General features: G+C 37.0%; 1 pseudogene; it reads left to right on the top strand.

Moving 5' to 3' along the window:
- The first annotated feature begins 12,310 nt into the window (after window positions 1-12,310).
- LOC132628884 (polyubiquitin-like) lies at window positions 12,311-15,297 on the top strand (annotated as a pseudogene).
- Window positions 15,298-15,514: the final 217 nt, after the last annotated feature.

Below are 15,514 nucleotides of genomic sequence, written 5' to 3'. Positions count from 1 at the left end.
TTATAAATTGCTAGAGGCGAATGTTGAACCTGGCGGGTTCAAGTATTATTATTATTATCGTGTTGTTTAGGTTCTTCCGATGTTGTTCATGACCTCGGATGCCGGTCACGTCTAGGGTGGGTTTTGGGCCGTGACAAGCTTGGTATCAGAGCCTAGGTTTAAATACGTCCTAGGATTATTGCTGGTGTCTGTGGAGCTGTGTCTAGTGGAGTTTTCCTTGTGCAGCCTGATCACCTGCATGATTGAGAAACTCCCAGGACATTTATAGGTGTTTCCTATTCTTCTTGATTCTAGATTGTGCTGTAGAGCTTAAAGTCCTTTTTAGGATCGTTCTAATTCGCTCGTTAATTCGTGCCTTGCAGAAATGACTTTGACGCGATCCAAAAATGGTAAACGAGGACGTCCCGCGAAAGTTAAGCGAAATCTGGGGGGCGCGAATGCTGGTAATGGAAATGATGCTAGAAATCAAGCACCACCTCCAGCACCGCCTGCTCCTGCTGTCCCTGTTGCGGGTGTACCCGATATTGGTACTATGCAAACGACTATTCAAATGTTGACTGTATTAGTTGCTGCTCAGCAACAGCGTGGAGGTGTGGGACCTCATGGTGGAGGTAGATTTAAGCAGTTCCTTGACTTAAAGCCACCAGAGTTCATTGGGTCACGAGAGTTGGACGACCCCCAACACTTCTTAGATGATACCTTTAAGGCATTGAGGGCAATGGATGCCCAGGATTCAGAAGCTGTGAGGCTTGCTTCGTATCAGTTGAAGGATGTTGCTCACGTATGGTTTGATATGTGGGAATCTGAGAGAGGTGACGCTGCTTTAGCTCCGACGTGGGCTGAATTTGAGGAGGCATTCATGGAAAGGTTCTTGTCTGATGAGGAAAGAATTGCTATGGCTACTAAATTTGAAAAGTTGGAGCAGGGTAACAAGTCAGTTCGCGGGTATAGTTTGGAGTTCACACGTCTATCAAAGTATGCTTTATACATGCTTCCGACTGAAAAGCATAAGTTGACTCGTTTTGTGAAAGGCTTGGTACCACGTATCAATTCTGCATGTGCCGCTGTTGCTATGTCTCCTACTTGCACTTTCTCATCTCTGGTTGGGTTTGCTGAACAACAAGAAAGTTGGAAAAATGAAGAAAGGGTGGATCGAGATCAGCACAAGAAGGCCCGATCAGCGGGTGGTTTTAGTGGTAATAATTATAAGGGAGGGCAGAGTAAAGGGTATTCTGCACCTGCTCATTCTGGCACTTATTCCCATGCTAGTGTGCCTTCTGGTAGGCAAGGCCAGAAAAATAATAACAATACTGGTAGGTTTTCGCAGGGAAGTAGTCGTCCGCCAGTGTGGGAGGATCGTACCTGCCATCACTGTGGCATGAGGGGGCATCTAATGAGGAACTGCAGAAAGTGGCTACGTGAGATGGCTGCTATGAATAATCAAAAGAATGATTCGCCTGTTTTTGCATCTGCTAAAAATCCGTCTGCTGGTAATGCTACCAATAATTATCAGAATGCTCGTAATAATGGAAAGGGATAGGAAGTTGCTAATACTTCTGGTGGAGGGACAGCTCGACTTTATGGGCTGACTCGTAGGGAGGCAGCTGAGTCTTCTGACGCAGTGGTTACAGGTATTCTTACCATCTGTACTCATGATGCTTACTCATTGATTGATCCGGGTTCAAATTTATCCTATGTGACTCCTTATTTTGCTCTTGATATGGGTATGAAACCCGAATCTTTGTTGGAACCCTTTGCTGTTGATACGCCTACGGGTGTTCCTGCTATTACTTCTAGAGTGTATAGAAATTGTGTTGTTGTGATTAAAGGCCGTGAGTCCGTGGCTGATTTGTATGAACTTGAGATGGTGGATTTTGATGTAATTATGGGGATGGACTGGTTGTCTGCGTGTTATGCTAATGTGGATTGTCGCCATAAGTTAATTCGTTTCGCCTTTCCCGATGAGCCCGTTATTGTGTGGGAGGGTGAAATTGCCAAGCCAAAGGGTAGATTTATTTCCTATCTTAAGGCTCATAAGATGATTACTAAGGGGGGTATTTACCATTTGGTTGTTGTTAATGATACAAAAGTCGTAGTACCCGAATTCGCATCTGTTCCCATAGTGAGTGATTATCCCAAAGTATTTCCTGAAGACCTTCCTGGTATTCCTCCTGATAGAGTTATTGATTTTGGAATTGATGTTATTCCCGACACTCAACCTATTTCTATTCCACCTTATCGTATGGTTCCAGCGGAGCTAAGGGAATTAAAGGATCAATTGAAGGACTTGTTGGATAAGGGTTTTATCCGACCAAGTTCCTCACCTTGGGGTGCTCCAGTCTTGTTTGTTAGGAAGAAGGATGGTTCCCTGAGAATGTGTGTTGACTACCGTCAGCTTAATAAAGTGACCATTAAGAATAAGTATCATTTGCCTAGGATAGATGATTTGTTTGACCAACTTCAGGGTGCTAAATTCTTTTCGAAGATTGACCTGAGGTCTGGATATCATCAATTGAAGATAAAGGAGGAGGATATCCCGAAAACTGCTTTCCGTACTCGTTACGGGCACTTTGAGTTTCTAGTCATGTCCTTTGGGTTGACTAATGCGCCTGCCGCATTCATGGATTTAATGAACCGTGTGTTTAAGCCGTATCTAGACCGCTTCATTATTGCGTTTATTGATGACATTTTGGTGTACTCTAAGAATCGTGAGGATCATGCTAATCATTTGAGGATAACTTTGACAACACTTGAGGAGAACGAGTTGTATGCAAAATTCTCTAAGTGTGAATTCTGGCTTGATTCTATGGCTTTCTTGGGCCATGTGGTGACCGGGGACGGCATTAAAGTAGACCCTCAGAAAATTGCAGCAGTGAAGGATTGGCCTAGACCCACTAGTGCGATTGAAATTCGTAGTTTCTTGGGTTTGGCAGGTTATTACCGAAAGTTTGTGGAAGGTTTTTCGTCAATAGCCTCTCCACTAACTAAATTGACACAGAAGACTGCTAAGTTTCAGTGGTCTGAATCTTGTGAAAGGAGTTTCTAAGAGCTTAAGGCAAGGTTGACTTCGGCTCCTATTTTGACGTTACCTTCGGGGTCTGGTGGATATGTGGTGTATTGTGAAGCTTCTAGAATTGGTTTGGGTTGTGTGTTGATACAGAACGGTAAGGTGATTGCTTATGCTTCGCATCAGTTGAAAAAGCATGAGAAGAACTATCCGACTCATGACTTGGAGTTGGCTGCTGTGGTATTTGCTTTGAAAATTTGGCGTCATTACCTGTATGGTGAGCATTGTGATGTTTTTACTGATCACAAGAGTCTACAATATATCTTCAAGCAGCGAGAGTTGAACCTCAGGCAGAGGAGGTGGTTGGAGTTGTTAAAAGACTACGACTTGAATATTCTGTATCATCCTAGCAAGGCTAACGTGGTTGCTGATGCTTTGAGTAGAAAATCCATGGGCACGTTGGCTTATTTGCGTGCTCATGACATGCCCATGGGGAAAGAGATTCGAAGACTCGCCAGCCTTGGGGTTAGGCTTGATGAAACTGAAGATGGAGAATTAGTGGGAATCACTCCATCACGGTCTGATATTGTAGAAAGGATTAAATTCAAGCAATATGATGATGAACTTTTGGCAAAGTTGAGAGATGGAGTGGAAAGGGGTGAGTACACTTCATTTACTGTTGGGACTGGCGATAGTGTTCTGCGATTGCAAGGACGATTGTGTGTTCCCGATGTTGATGGTCTTCGACAAGAACTAATGATGGAAGCTCATAGTTCCAAGTATTCGGTTCATCCGGGATCAACCAAGATGTATAAAGATTTGAAACAACACTATTGGTGGAAGAGCATGAAGGTTGATATTTCTAACTTTGTGGCTAAGTGTTTGAACTGTCAACAGGTGAAAGCTGAACATCAAAGGCCTAGTGGCTTGGCTCAGAACATTGAGATTCCTCAATGGAAATGGGAGATGATAAATATGGACTTTGTTGCAGGTTTACCTCACACAAGGGCCAAGTATGATTCAATTTGGGTGATCGTGGATAGACTCACGAAGTCTGCCCATTTTCTTCCTGTGAAGACGTCATATGCCGCTGCAGAGTACGCCAAGTTATATTTGAAGGAGATCGTTAGGTTGCATGGTGTTCCGACATCTATCATATCTGACAGAGGTACGCAGTTTACTGCTCATTTCTGGCAGACGTTTCAAGAAGGTTTGGGGACTAGAGTGAAACTGAGCGCTGCCTTTCATCCTCAAACTGACGGGCAAGCAGAGAGAACTATTCAAACTTTGGAGGATATGTTGCGTGCTTATGCAATCGATTTTGGAGGAAGTTGGGATGAACACCTACCTTTGGTGGAATTCGCTTACAATAATAGTTATCAAGTTAGTATTCAGATGGCTCCTTATGAGGCTCTTTACGGGAGGCGTTGTCGGTCTCCAATTGGTTGGTTTGAACCAACGGAAGTAGAGTTGTTGGGTCCTGATTCAATTCATGAGGCGATCGAAAAGGTAAATCTTATTGTGCAACGACTAAAGACCGCTCAGAGTAGACAAAAGTCTTATACGGACATGAGGCGTATGGAGTTGGAATTTGGTGTTGGTGACAAGGTTTTCTTGAAAGTGTCACCTATGAAGGGGGTAATGCGTTTTGGCAGAAAGGGCAAGCTTAGTCCTCGCTACATTGGTCCTTATGAGATTACTAGAAGAGTTGGGAAGGTAGCTTATGAGTTGAGATTACCGGCTGAGATGTCCATGGTTCATCCGGTGCTTCACATTTCGATGTTGAGGTTGTATAAACCTGACCCCTCTCATGTGTTGAGCTATGAAGAGGTAGAGATTGACGAATCCTTGTCTTATGAAGAAGAACCAGTTCAGATTTTGGATCGCCAAGTAGAAGGTTGAGAACAAAGGATGTTGCGTCGGTCAAAGTGTTGTGGCGAAATCATAATACTGAGGACGCTACGTGGGAAGCGGAAGAGGACATGAAGAAGAGATATCCTCACTTGTTCCCTATTACAGGTATGAGTTATGTTTTGAACTATTCGTGCACAAGGTGATTGTGTGTGGTTAAATTCGTGTTGGTTAATTACCTTGTACCAAACATGGTATAAAAATTAGTGCTGGGATATCGCAGCTTATACCTTCCACCAAACGACCCCTTAGTGTCGTTTGGTACACGGACTAGATTATCCCAGTATTATAGTACTAAGATTATAATTTTGGACTAGTTTATCCCACTTGAGAGATGGGATAAAATAATACCAAGCTAGATGGGATAAGATGGGTTATTCTAGATTAAGTTTTATACTACCCGGCCAAAATAATCCCAGTATTATAATCTTGGGACTAATTTATTTCATCTTAATCCCAAGGTTAATGGGATACTGTATATTTAAGTATTGGCTTCATTTTATCCTTATTTGGTAGAGGGTAAAAATTTGTCCCAGGATAAATTTATACCTTCTACAAAATATGGTACAAAATTAATCCCAAAGTTAGTACTGGGATATCCCAGCTTATACTATGTACCAACCGACCCCTGAAAGTATAAATTTATCCCGGGATAAATTTATACCTTCAACCAAACAAGATATAAATTTTATCCCAAACTTTATCCTGAAATATCCTAGCTTATCCTGTATACCAAACGAGGGTATGTTTGGTACAACAATAAATGCTTTCCGAAAAATGTTTTTCTATAGAAAATGGTCTCCTCACAAAAGGATTAAACATTTGATGGGAAAACATTTTTTGGATCAGTGAAAACACACTGACGCACTCCAATCCATCCACCCCCTCCCCCGGACTATCCATCCTACCCCCACAACCCCCCCACCCCTCCACCCCCACCTCACCTCCTATTGGAAAACTATTAGAGATGGTCACATTAAGAAGAATAAATAACAGAGAAATAAAATATAGTGATAAAAACAAAGATTAGACAGTGTTAAAATTGGAAAATCCTGTTCAAGGCACGCTATGGATGGCGCTGTCTTCAGAGTAGATATCTGTCGCTTCCCCGATGCAAATAGCAAAATAACGTTCTCCTCCCAAGATATAAGGAACCACTCAGGAATTTTCTAGTGTGCACACAAGTAGAAGTTTCAGAGAACCTTTTTAATTCTTCAACTGCTTTTGTAGGAATTCAGAATAAGAAGAAAAACAGAGAACCATTTTAATCCCTCGATTGCTTTTGTAGGAATTTAAAATAAGAAGAAAAACGAACTCTTGAAGAGAATGAAATTAAAGAGCTTAAAGATCAGAATTTCCTATATTGATTTTTCTGCAATGGAACAACTATTTATAGAAAGTGATCACAACTTTTAATGAATAGGTGTACCCCTTAAGATTAGATGACACATTTTCGTGATGAGTATTCCTTTAAGAATAGGTAACACATGTTCACAATATATTGTGTCTTTTCAAAAGATGTTTTTAAATTTTGCATCACTTCTAAATAAGTTCCAACACCTCCCCCTCCCCACCCCACCCCCACTTCTCACTCTGCCTACCCCTATGGCCAGAAGTTGCACTCAAAATTCAAAATTCTCATAGTGTTTTGCTCTGAAAATATACAAATGCTCTTGAAATGACATTTTTAACTTGCGGTGTGAGTAGGAAAATTATTTTTTTACGAGAAAATATTTTCTTCGAAAACATTTGTGGAAACCTTTTCCGTCATACCAAACACACCCTAAGACTTGACTACTTGTCAATTGCCTTGGATACTCTGGTGCCTCACTTTGTCATTTTATACAACATGGTATAGACCAAATGAAATGGGTACATATAACGCTATAAGGGGTCGTTTGGTAGCCAGTAAACAACATAAATGGTCCCTTAACTATGAGTGTAGGTCCAAAATATTCCCTTAACTATGCAATTAACAGTTTTGGTCCTTTAAGTTTGCCACAAGTTAATAGAAATGGTCCCTTAACTATGATGGTAGGTTATACATAGTCTCTTAAGTATGCACTTAGCAATTTTGGTCCTTTAAGTTCGCCAAAAGTTAATACTTTTAGTCTCCGACAAAATATTCATCGAACTTTGTTTGTTAGATTTAACGGAAACTATGAAAAGAAAATTAGCGAGAACTGTACATGCTACTAAAAAAAGGGTCAAATACCTCAAGACAAAACTGACGGACGGACGTGGCTATAGCACATAACCGAGTAAAAATTAACAGACTTGATAATGTCAGCAAATAGTGTCTTGAAACATAAAAATCGAGGGTGTCCATCGGCTAGGTAAAATACATTAGACTCGGTTTTTATTGAAAACCTGATACAACAATAACTACTTTAACTGTAGTGTTTCTAAAAAAAAAAAAAAAAAAAAAAAAGTTTCCGCGCATTTTTGCTCGAAGATAACCGACGACCGTCCGTTGGTTTTGTCCTGAGGTATTTGACCCTTTTTTTAGTAGCGTGTGCCTCTAAATGTCAGTTTTCGTTAATTTGTTTCATAGTTCCCGTCAAATCTAACAAACAAAGTTCGATGAATATTCTGTCAGAGACTAAAAGTGTTAACTTTTGGCAAACTTAAAGGACCAAAACTGTTAAGTGCATACTTAAAGGACTATTTTTAACCTACCCTCATAGTTAAGGAACCATTTCTGTTAACTTGTGACAAACTTAAAGGACCAAAACTGTTAATTGCATAGTTTAGGAACTATTTTGAATCTACCCTCATAGTTAAGGGACCATTTATGGCGTTTTCTTTATTAATTTCTGCATAATTTATATCACGTTTGGTAGCTAGAGAAGAATCAAATTTAGTTTTTTAAAAGGCATAAACGTATAGCATTGCTGGACATTAACCTGATGATGTGACATCCCTTATTGATCAGGATTTTTTTTTTTTTTAACCTTTTCTCCCTCAATATCGTGAAAAGAAAAGAAGAAAATTATATATTTGAAGTGCCTTTTCACAAAAGGTTGTGTTCTTTCACATTCAACTAACTTGTCTTTTGAATTTTGTTTCAACCGTTGGTTTAAATATAAAAGATCCGAAGGCTTATGGCTTTAAGAGAATATACTAATCAAAGAGTTCCAAAAGAACTTAATTAGACTTCAAAAGAGCCTAACCAAAATTCCATTAAACATTTGCTTAACCTCTCTCCTACATAAAGATTAGAAGCAGGAACAGGTAATTGCCTTTTCCAGTTTGATATAAGAGCCCGTTTGGATTGACTTATAAGTTGCCTATAAGCTGTTTTCAGTTTTTTTGAGGGTTCAGCTGGCCAGCTTAAAGTCATTTTGTGCTTAAAATAAGCCTAAAATATTAATTGGGTTTGTTTGGCTTTACTTATCTAAAGCAGCTTATAAGCTGAAAACAGCTTATAAGCTGCTTTTTTTAAGCCCATCCTAACAGACTCTAAGTAATGACCCTTTTTTTTTTTAAAATGAAAAGAGAGGGAAGAAAGATTCTATTATCATTTGGTTGAATCCATCTTGCATTTAGTTTTGCAATTTACGTGTGTTTGTACGTTTGATTTTATTTGATTTTTCTATTGAGTTGTTTTAGTTGCCTTTCTTACGAATGTTTATATTTGGTTTTTCAAGGATAAAATATTTTCCACAAAATAAGTTTTAAAATTTAATTATCCTGTTTTTTTTTAAAATTTAATTGTCCTGTTTTACTTCAAAAGTGCTTTGGAGAATAAGATACTAATATTATGGAAAAACAAATCCATGCAGAGTTCGGTTTTGAAATTTATGTGTGTTTGCACAGTTGATTTTATTTTATTTTATTTTTAGTTTTTAGTTTTTTTTTTTTTACTTCAGTGTTTAAATTGTTTTACAGGATGATAATATATTTCATATTTCCTTTCGAAAAACAAGTTTTAATTTTCAATTGGTATATTTTAAAATATTTCACAAACTCGTACCATGGTTGGTACTATTTATATATATGATTACTGTTAAAAGAATAAAAAATGCCTTTGTGTTGTTTTGCTTGATTTATGGATAATACGAAACTTCATTTACTGTATCTGAGTTTTGTGTTGAGATTAATACTTTGATAGGCTGATTTTTAAAATTTTCAAATGTGGATGGTCAAAACAAAAAAAGTAAAATATTGCTACAAATTTCTGTGTAGTCTTGTTCACAAAATTGGATTATGATGTTGATAAATTATACTATGAAAGTAAAAAAGTTTATGGATAACAACAAACTATATTTCCTCGGCAAAATACATCAAATCCACTCCAAACTATACCTGAAAAGTCTAGTTCACACTCCAACTATTCAGGCGACCTATTACACTCTTAATCATGTAAAAAGTGAATTTAATACCACCTCGATACACATATAACCAGCTGCATAAAGGGAGGTGTGATGCACTCGCTGCCACATCAGCGACACGTCAACGCCACGTTGGATATCTTTTAAATTTTAATTTTATGTTATTTTTCTTTTATTTATTCATTTGATTTTCTATTGTTAATTATATTTACACTAATTAATTTCTAATTAACTATAAAATCCTCCCATAATTACATCTTCTCAATCATTAAACCATCTCACCACCCCATTTCACTAGAACCACCATATCCGCCATCACCAAATTTGCCAACACCAATTTCACCACCACCAGTTTCACCACCACCATATCTGCCACTACCACCACAATGAATTTCACCACCACCATATCCATCATCACCGTCAAACCTACCATCGAACTCAGCACCACAAAATAAAAAAATTAACAAATAATTATTGATAATTTTTAACAATGTAATATTAAGAACATGTTAAAGTGAGTGAGAAAAATAAAAGAAATTGAAGATTGATCGGAAAAAATGGAAGTTTGCCGGAAAAAATTTCCGGCCAAGATCTGTTACACTATTTCCAAGAGAAAAATAAAAGAAATTGAAGATTGATCGGAAAATGATGACAATGAAGATTCTTGTCCTACAAATCTTATAGGAAGGATAATCCAAATCAGAATTCAAGAATTTTTTTAGGAACAAAAAAAATGAAAAGACAACTTTTAAAAATAGAAGTGCAATTGAAAGAAAAAAGTCAAATTATTAGAAGAAGTGGAATTGGTGGTGAACGGTGAAGAAGAAGAATTGGTAGTGGTATTTTGATTTTGGTGGTGGTGGGTTTAATGGTGGCTATTGAAATCAGTAGAGGTGGTGGCTATTGAAATTTGGTGTTGGTGATATATATGGTCACTACAAAAAAAAGGGTAATTTGTGGAGGTTGAAAGTTGCAATTCGCGGAAGTTTTAGCCTCCACTAGTTACTAGTGGAGCTTAAAACCTCCGCGAATTGCAACTTTCAACCTCCACAAATTACCTTTTTTTTTGTAGTGGGTGAAGAAGGTGGAGGGGGGAGGGGGCAGCGTGGTGGTGGTCAAATTTAGAAGAAGAAGGGTTTGGGGCTGGGGCTGGGGGTGGCGTGAGAGTGGGAGGGGGGGGGGGGGGGCAGCGTGTTAAATGAAGAAGAAGAAGAAGAAGAAGAAGAAAAAGAAGAAGAAGGGGAGCGGGTGGGGGTATGCAGTGAAGAAGAAAGGAAGAAGAAAGGGAGGGTTGGGGTGGGGATTATTAAAAAATGTTTTTTTAATTAAAAAAAAATAAAATAATAAATAAATTTTAATTAAAATGCGCCTCTTTTTTAATTATAATTTGTGCCACATCAGCTTGTAGGGTAGTAATAAATTCAGTTTTTAGATGTTCAGGTGTGTAATAGGTCGTCTGTATAGTTTGAGTGTGAACTCGACATTTTAAGTATAGTCTAAGTGTTATTTGATGTATTTTGCCTATTTCTTCTGCTTGAAGTTTGGTGTACATAGTAGTACAGAGTCATTATCTTTTATCAAATTGTAAAAAGTTATGTGTGAAGTTTGAACCGTTTCCTCTCTCACACACACACACATATATATATATATATACATATATATATATATATATATATATATATATATATATATATATATATATATATATATATATATATATATTAATTAGATAGTCAATTATGGATGGCAAGAAATAAATTCTGTTGGTTTGATGCTTAGTGCAGAGCCAGAGATTAGCAATGTGATTTATCTATCTTTTAGTTTTATTCATTTGGCGGTAAAAAAACAAACTAGAGATACCTAATAATTTATGTGTGGTTATTCAATATTCATACATTTTTATGCATTTGATTGTAATTTCATGCGTGTATCTTGCATATATTCAGCGATTTTGATATTATAAATTTTATCTATGTTGTTGTTGTAATATTAACAAATTTGCAGAAATATATTCAATCGTTCGAAGCGCGAAGCAATTAACTAGTTTCTATAGTAAATGTAGGTTAATGTGATCCGGGTACATTCGTATTCATATATAATGCTGAATCCCAGGCCCAGCATACAAATCTAAAATGATGGATTTTATTTTGTTTTTCTTTCAAAAAGCAAATAAAACTTATCTTGTTAGATGACTAGATGTTTTAAACAAAGTAATCATGGTATGCAATATTTTTGTAGCAATTCTCAATTCATATATAAATAATACATGTATGGCTAATGCCAAAACAAATATATGCATATCTTGTACGTCAATTCCTATATTATTCTATAAAAAACTTATAAGCAATGTCATGATTGATTATACGTCGATAAAACATTCAAAATGGAAATTTTATCCCGAGGGGACTCTCAAACCCTTTTCCATACCTTTATGCAAGTTTAAATTTTACATTGTATATTTAATTTTCAATACAATAAACAAAACGGCCTATAAAAAATAATCCCTAAGTACGAACCCAGCATTATTAATTTCTGCATTATAAATTCAATATAACTTCTTTCTAAGCGTCCACCCAAAAAGAAATTAAAAATAATTTTGACAAGTATTAGCCGTAAAAATGTGTCTAAGCGTAATCTGGTATGTAGTCGGTTTGAAAGAGGAAAAATTCAAATTTAAGCGGTTCAAATTCTTCTTTAATTTCAAATGCTTCAATATGTATTACGAGGATTCATCATAAATTGGTAAGTTTTACGCTGGTTGTCAGCCTACCATGCCCCCCCTCCCACCCCCACACCTTCCCTCCTTTATTCGGGCTTGGACTAGAATTTCAAATGCTTCAATCCAAAAAAGAAAAAAACTACTGTATAAAGAATTTTGATAAGCATTAGCTGTAAAATGTGCTAATTATCTCAGTTTAACCATAATCTGATTCATGTAATCTGTTATTAAGAGGGATGCATAAATTCAACTGTTTCACCACTTCTTTTTTTTCCTAGTTTCACCCTTTCACTATTGCTTTTTGTGTAATTTTGTAGGAGAATTCAAGCTCTGCAAAAGATGGAGCCAAGCATGAAGCGCATGAGAACTGCTGTTAAAGAAGAAGATGAAGAGGCTAGCTCCTTGTACAAATGACACCTTTTTTGTTTACTACTACTTTGTAACCTGTGAATTTGTTTCTCTTTTTGTGTGTGAATCTTTAACCGATGAAATAGTACTCCAAAAGTCATTTGGTTGATGGGATAAGGGATAACAAACTAGGATAACGTTACTAAAATGATGGGATAGCTAATTCCATGAGATATCCTAACTGACGAGACTCGTGTATCCCATCCTGGTAACAAAATGACCCCAAGAATATTAAGAATCTACGTCTAAAAGAAAAATTCTTAAAATACATTTGATGACTAAATACCCTACATACTACACATCACCACTGATCAACAATGGCATGTCCTGTCATCTTATGTTACTTTTCTTCCATAAGATTGTAGGGTATAGACAAGTCATTAGAACTATCTTCTGCCCTCTTGAACATTCTTTCTTATTAGGAGCTTCCTTGTGTACCAGTGTTGTCAAAGGCGCACTTAAAGCGCGCTTAAGCCCTGAAGCGAGGGTCAAAACATGTTGAGCGCTTCGCGTCACTTTATTTGTGCTTCAGTGTCATCATCAAGGCTCTAAGACAACTTTTCCTTGCCCATGAGCCTCTCTTGAAGATGAGACACTAGATAATTGATATTTCACTTTATCGTAATGTTTTTACAATTTCTTTGTCCATATATTTTTTATTCATGCTTATTATTATTAGTCTTGGACTAAACATGTATATATATTTGTATTTTTGCACCAGTGCATCTTTTTTCATTAAAGCCCACGCTTTATTTGCGTTTTGCGCTTAAAGCTCCAGGCTGACCTTAGAGCTTTTTTGCGCTTTTCACTTTTGATAACACCATTTTGTACTAAAATCAAGTTGGCAGAAAGTACAGACTTAAAGAATCTACATCTAAAAGAAAAAGTTAAAGAAAGTTTTAATGGATTATACCTACCAAAAGAATAGTTAGAAGGGCTAATATCACCTGGTCTTCAATTGTTCGAAGGTGGAGATGATGGCTACAAGTAGTTGGAAAATAAGACGTTAAACTAGAATTGAATCATATCAAATGCTTGACGATTTGTAGAAGCTGTTAAACTGGCTATGGGCAGTATGCTTGAATGTTGGAGGACAGCTGCAAATGGGAAACGACGAGGTGCTTCTCTTAGAATAACAAATGTACCACGTATCTGGTGCTTACGTACAATTGCATGTATCAACTAAGATGATAGAACGTCGTACTATACTCTACAATCTCATGGAAGAGAAGTACCGTAAAATTACAGGGACATGCCATTGTTGATCAGTGGTGATGTGTAATACGAGGGTATTTAGTCATCAAATGTATTTCATGATATCTGTAAAATATATAGTATGCACTTCTACTTTTTAATCTCCACGTTTTAATTTGTGGTTTAGAGTGTTTCTGTTGGAAAGTGTTTAATACTAATTGATAACATTGTTTAATTACCTTTCTTGCAATCTATTAACACTATAAGAAAGTATAGAAATCGCAACAAATTTTTTTATATTTGGCAATAACTTAATTTTATTGTTGGCAAATGATTTTTTTGTTGCCAAACAATTAATTTTGTTGCTATAGTATTGATTATTGTTGCAAAAAGTACTTTTGACAACAAAAAAAAAAGTTGTTGCACGTTGTTGCAATAACAGCCGTTGGGAAAAATTCATGCAACAAATTTAATTTTTTTATTGCCAAAAGTACTTTTTGCAACAATAATCTATCTATGGCAACAAAAAAGAATTTGTTGCCAAATATATTTTTTCTTGTAGTGTAAATATTTTGCAGCAATAATAATGCTTAAAATATAATTTTTTTTTGTAAAAAATTGCACCATTATGACCATATCTTGCTTTTTTTTTTGGTATCCTCTTGCAGATAAGTATATACATGAGAGTCACTAAAACAGTCAAGTTAAACGTTAAGAAATCAGATACTATTGGAAATGTCAAAGCATTGCTACATGATAAGGAGGGCATACCGGTATGTCTTCAGCAGTTGTTTTCGGAAGATAATAATAGGCTAATGGATGGATGGAAGCTAGCTCATTGTGACATTTGCAAAAACTCCACCCTTCATGCTTATGTTGAAGATTCAGCCCCAGGCCCAGTGATATTATGTGTAAAGAGATCCTATGCTGAAGGTACCTTTACAGTTAATTCAAGGATTTATGATACTATCCAGGATGTCAAATCTAGGATTAGGGCCAAAGAAGGAACAAACTCAGACGAGTTCTCTCTTATTCATGACGGGAAGTTTCTTGAAGATGACAAAACCTTAGCTTTTCTCAATATTGATGATGGATCAATCCTTCATATGGTGTTTAATCCTAGAGACAAGTTTCTTATCCTTGTCGTAATGCCAACTCATGAAATAGTACAAATAGAAGTCAAGGCTACCTTATTTGTTCGCGATGTTAAAATGGTTATCTGGAGCAAGGTTGGCCAGTACTCAATTGATGGTATGGATCTGTTTTAGGGAAAACAGAAGCTGGAAGATCAGAAGGAATTATATCAGTATGATATCAAAGAAGGCTCCCTCTTACAAGTGATACCTGGAACAATACAGATCTTTGTCAGGAAATGTAATGGTGAAAGTATAATGGTAGACGTGCACAGGCACAACTTGGTCAAGGATGTGAAGGGTATGCTTCGAAATAAGCTAGGAATACCAGTTCATCTGCTACTGCTTGTGTTTGAGGGAAAAGATTTAGCTGATTACCGGGATTTAGCTAGCTACAATATTTTCAAGGAATCAATTCTGCATTTGGATATTAGTAATTACACCGAGAATCCTACACACACTCAGATGGGACTGCTGTGTCACAGTACTCAACGTCACCACCCGATAAAATTATGTACAGTCATAGGTGTGGCAAATTCTCTTTCCAGCTCAACCCCCATTGCTCATTTGAAACAGTTAATCGCGAATTAAGTAAAACAACCCGTGAAGGAACTAATCGTAGGCAGCACACGTTTGGACCCCTTTCGCTGTCTTGGCAGTGGCGGACTCATGTGCAAATTTTGGGTGCTCCCTCACCCATTAAACTCAGTCACGGAGTGTATAGCTGTATAGAAAATATAAAGCAAACAGATATAAATAGTTAATAGAGCACCCCCGAACTCAAAATTCCTGGGTCCAGCACCCCCGA

Source organism: Lycium barbarum, chromosome 2, assembly GCF_019175385.1.
Source record: "Lycium barbarum isolate Lr01 chromosome 2, ASM1917538v2, whole genome shotgun sequence".
Classification (NCBI taxonomy): Eukaryota; Viridiplantae; Streptophyta; class Magnoliopsida; order Solanales; family Solanaceae; genus Lycium; species Lycium barbarum.
Note: the sequence above shows the minus strand (reverse complement) of the source record. Positions and strands in the feature narration are given on the sequence as shown.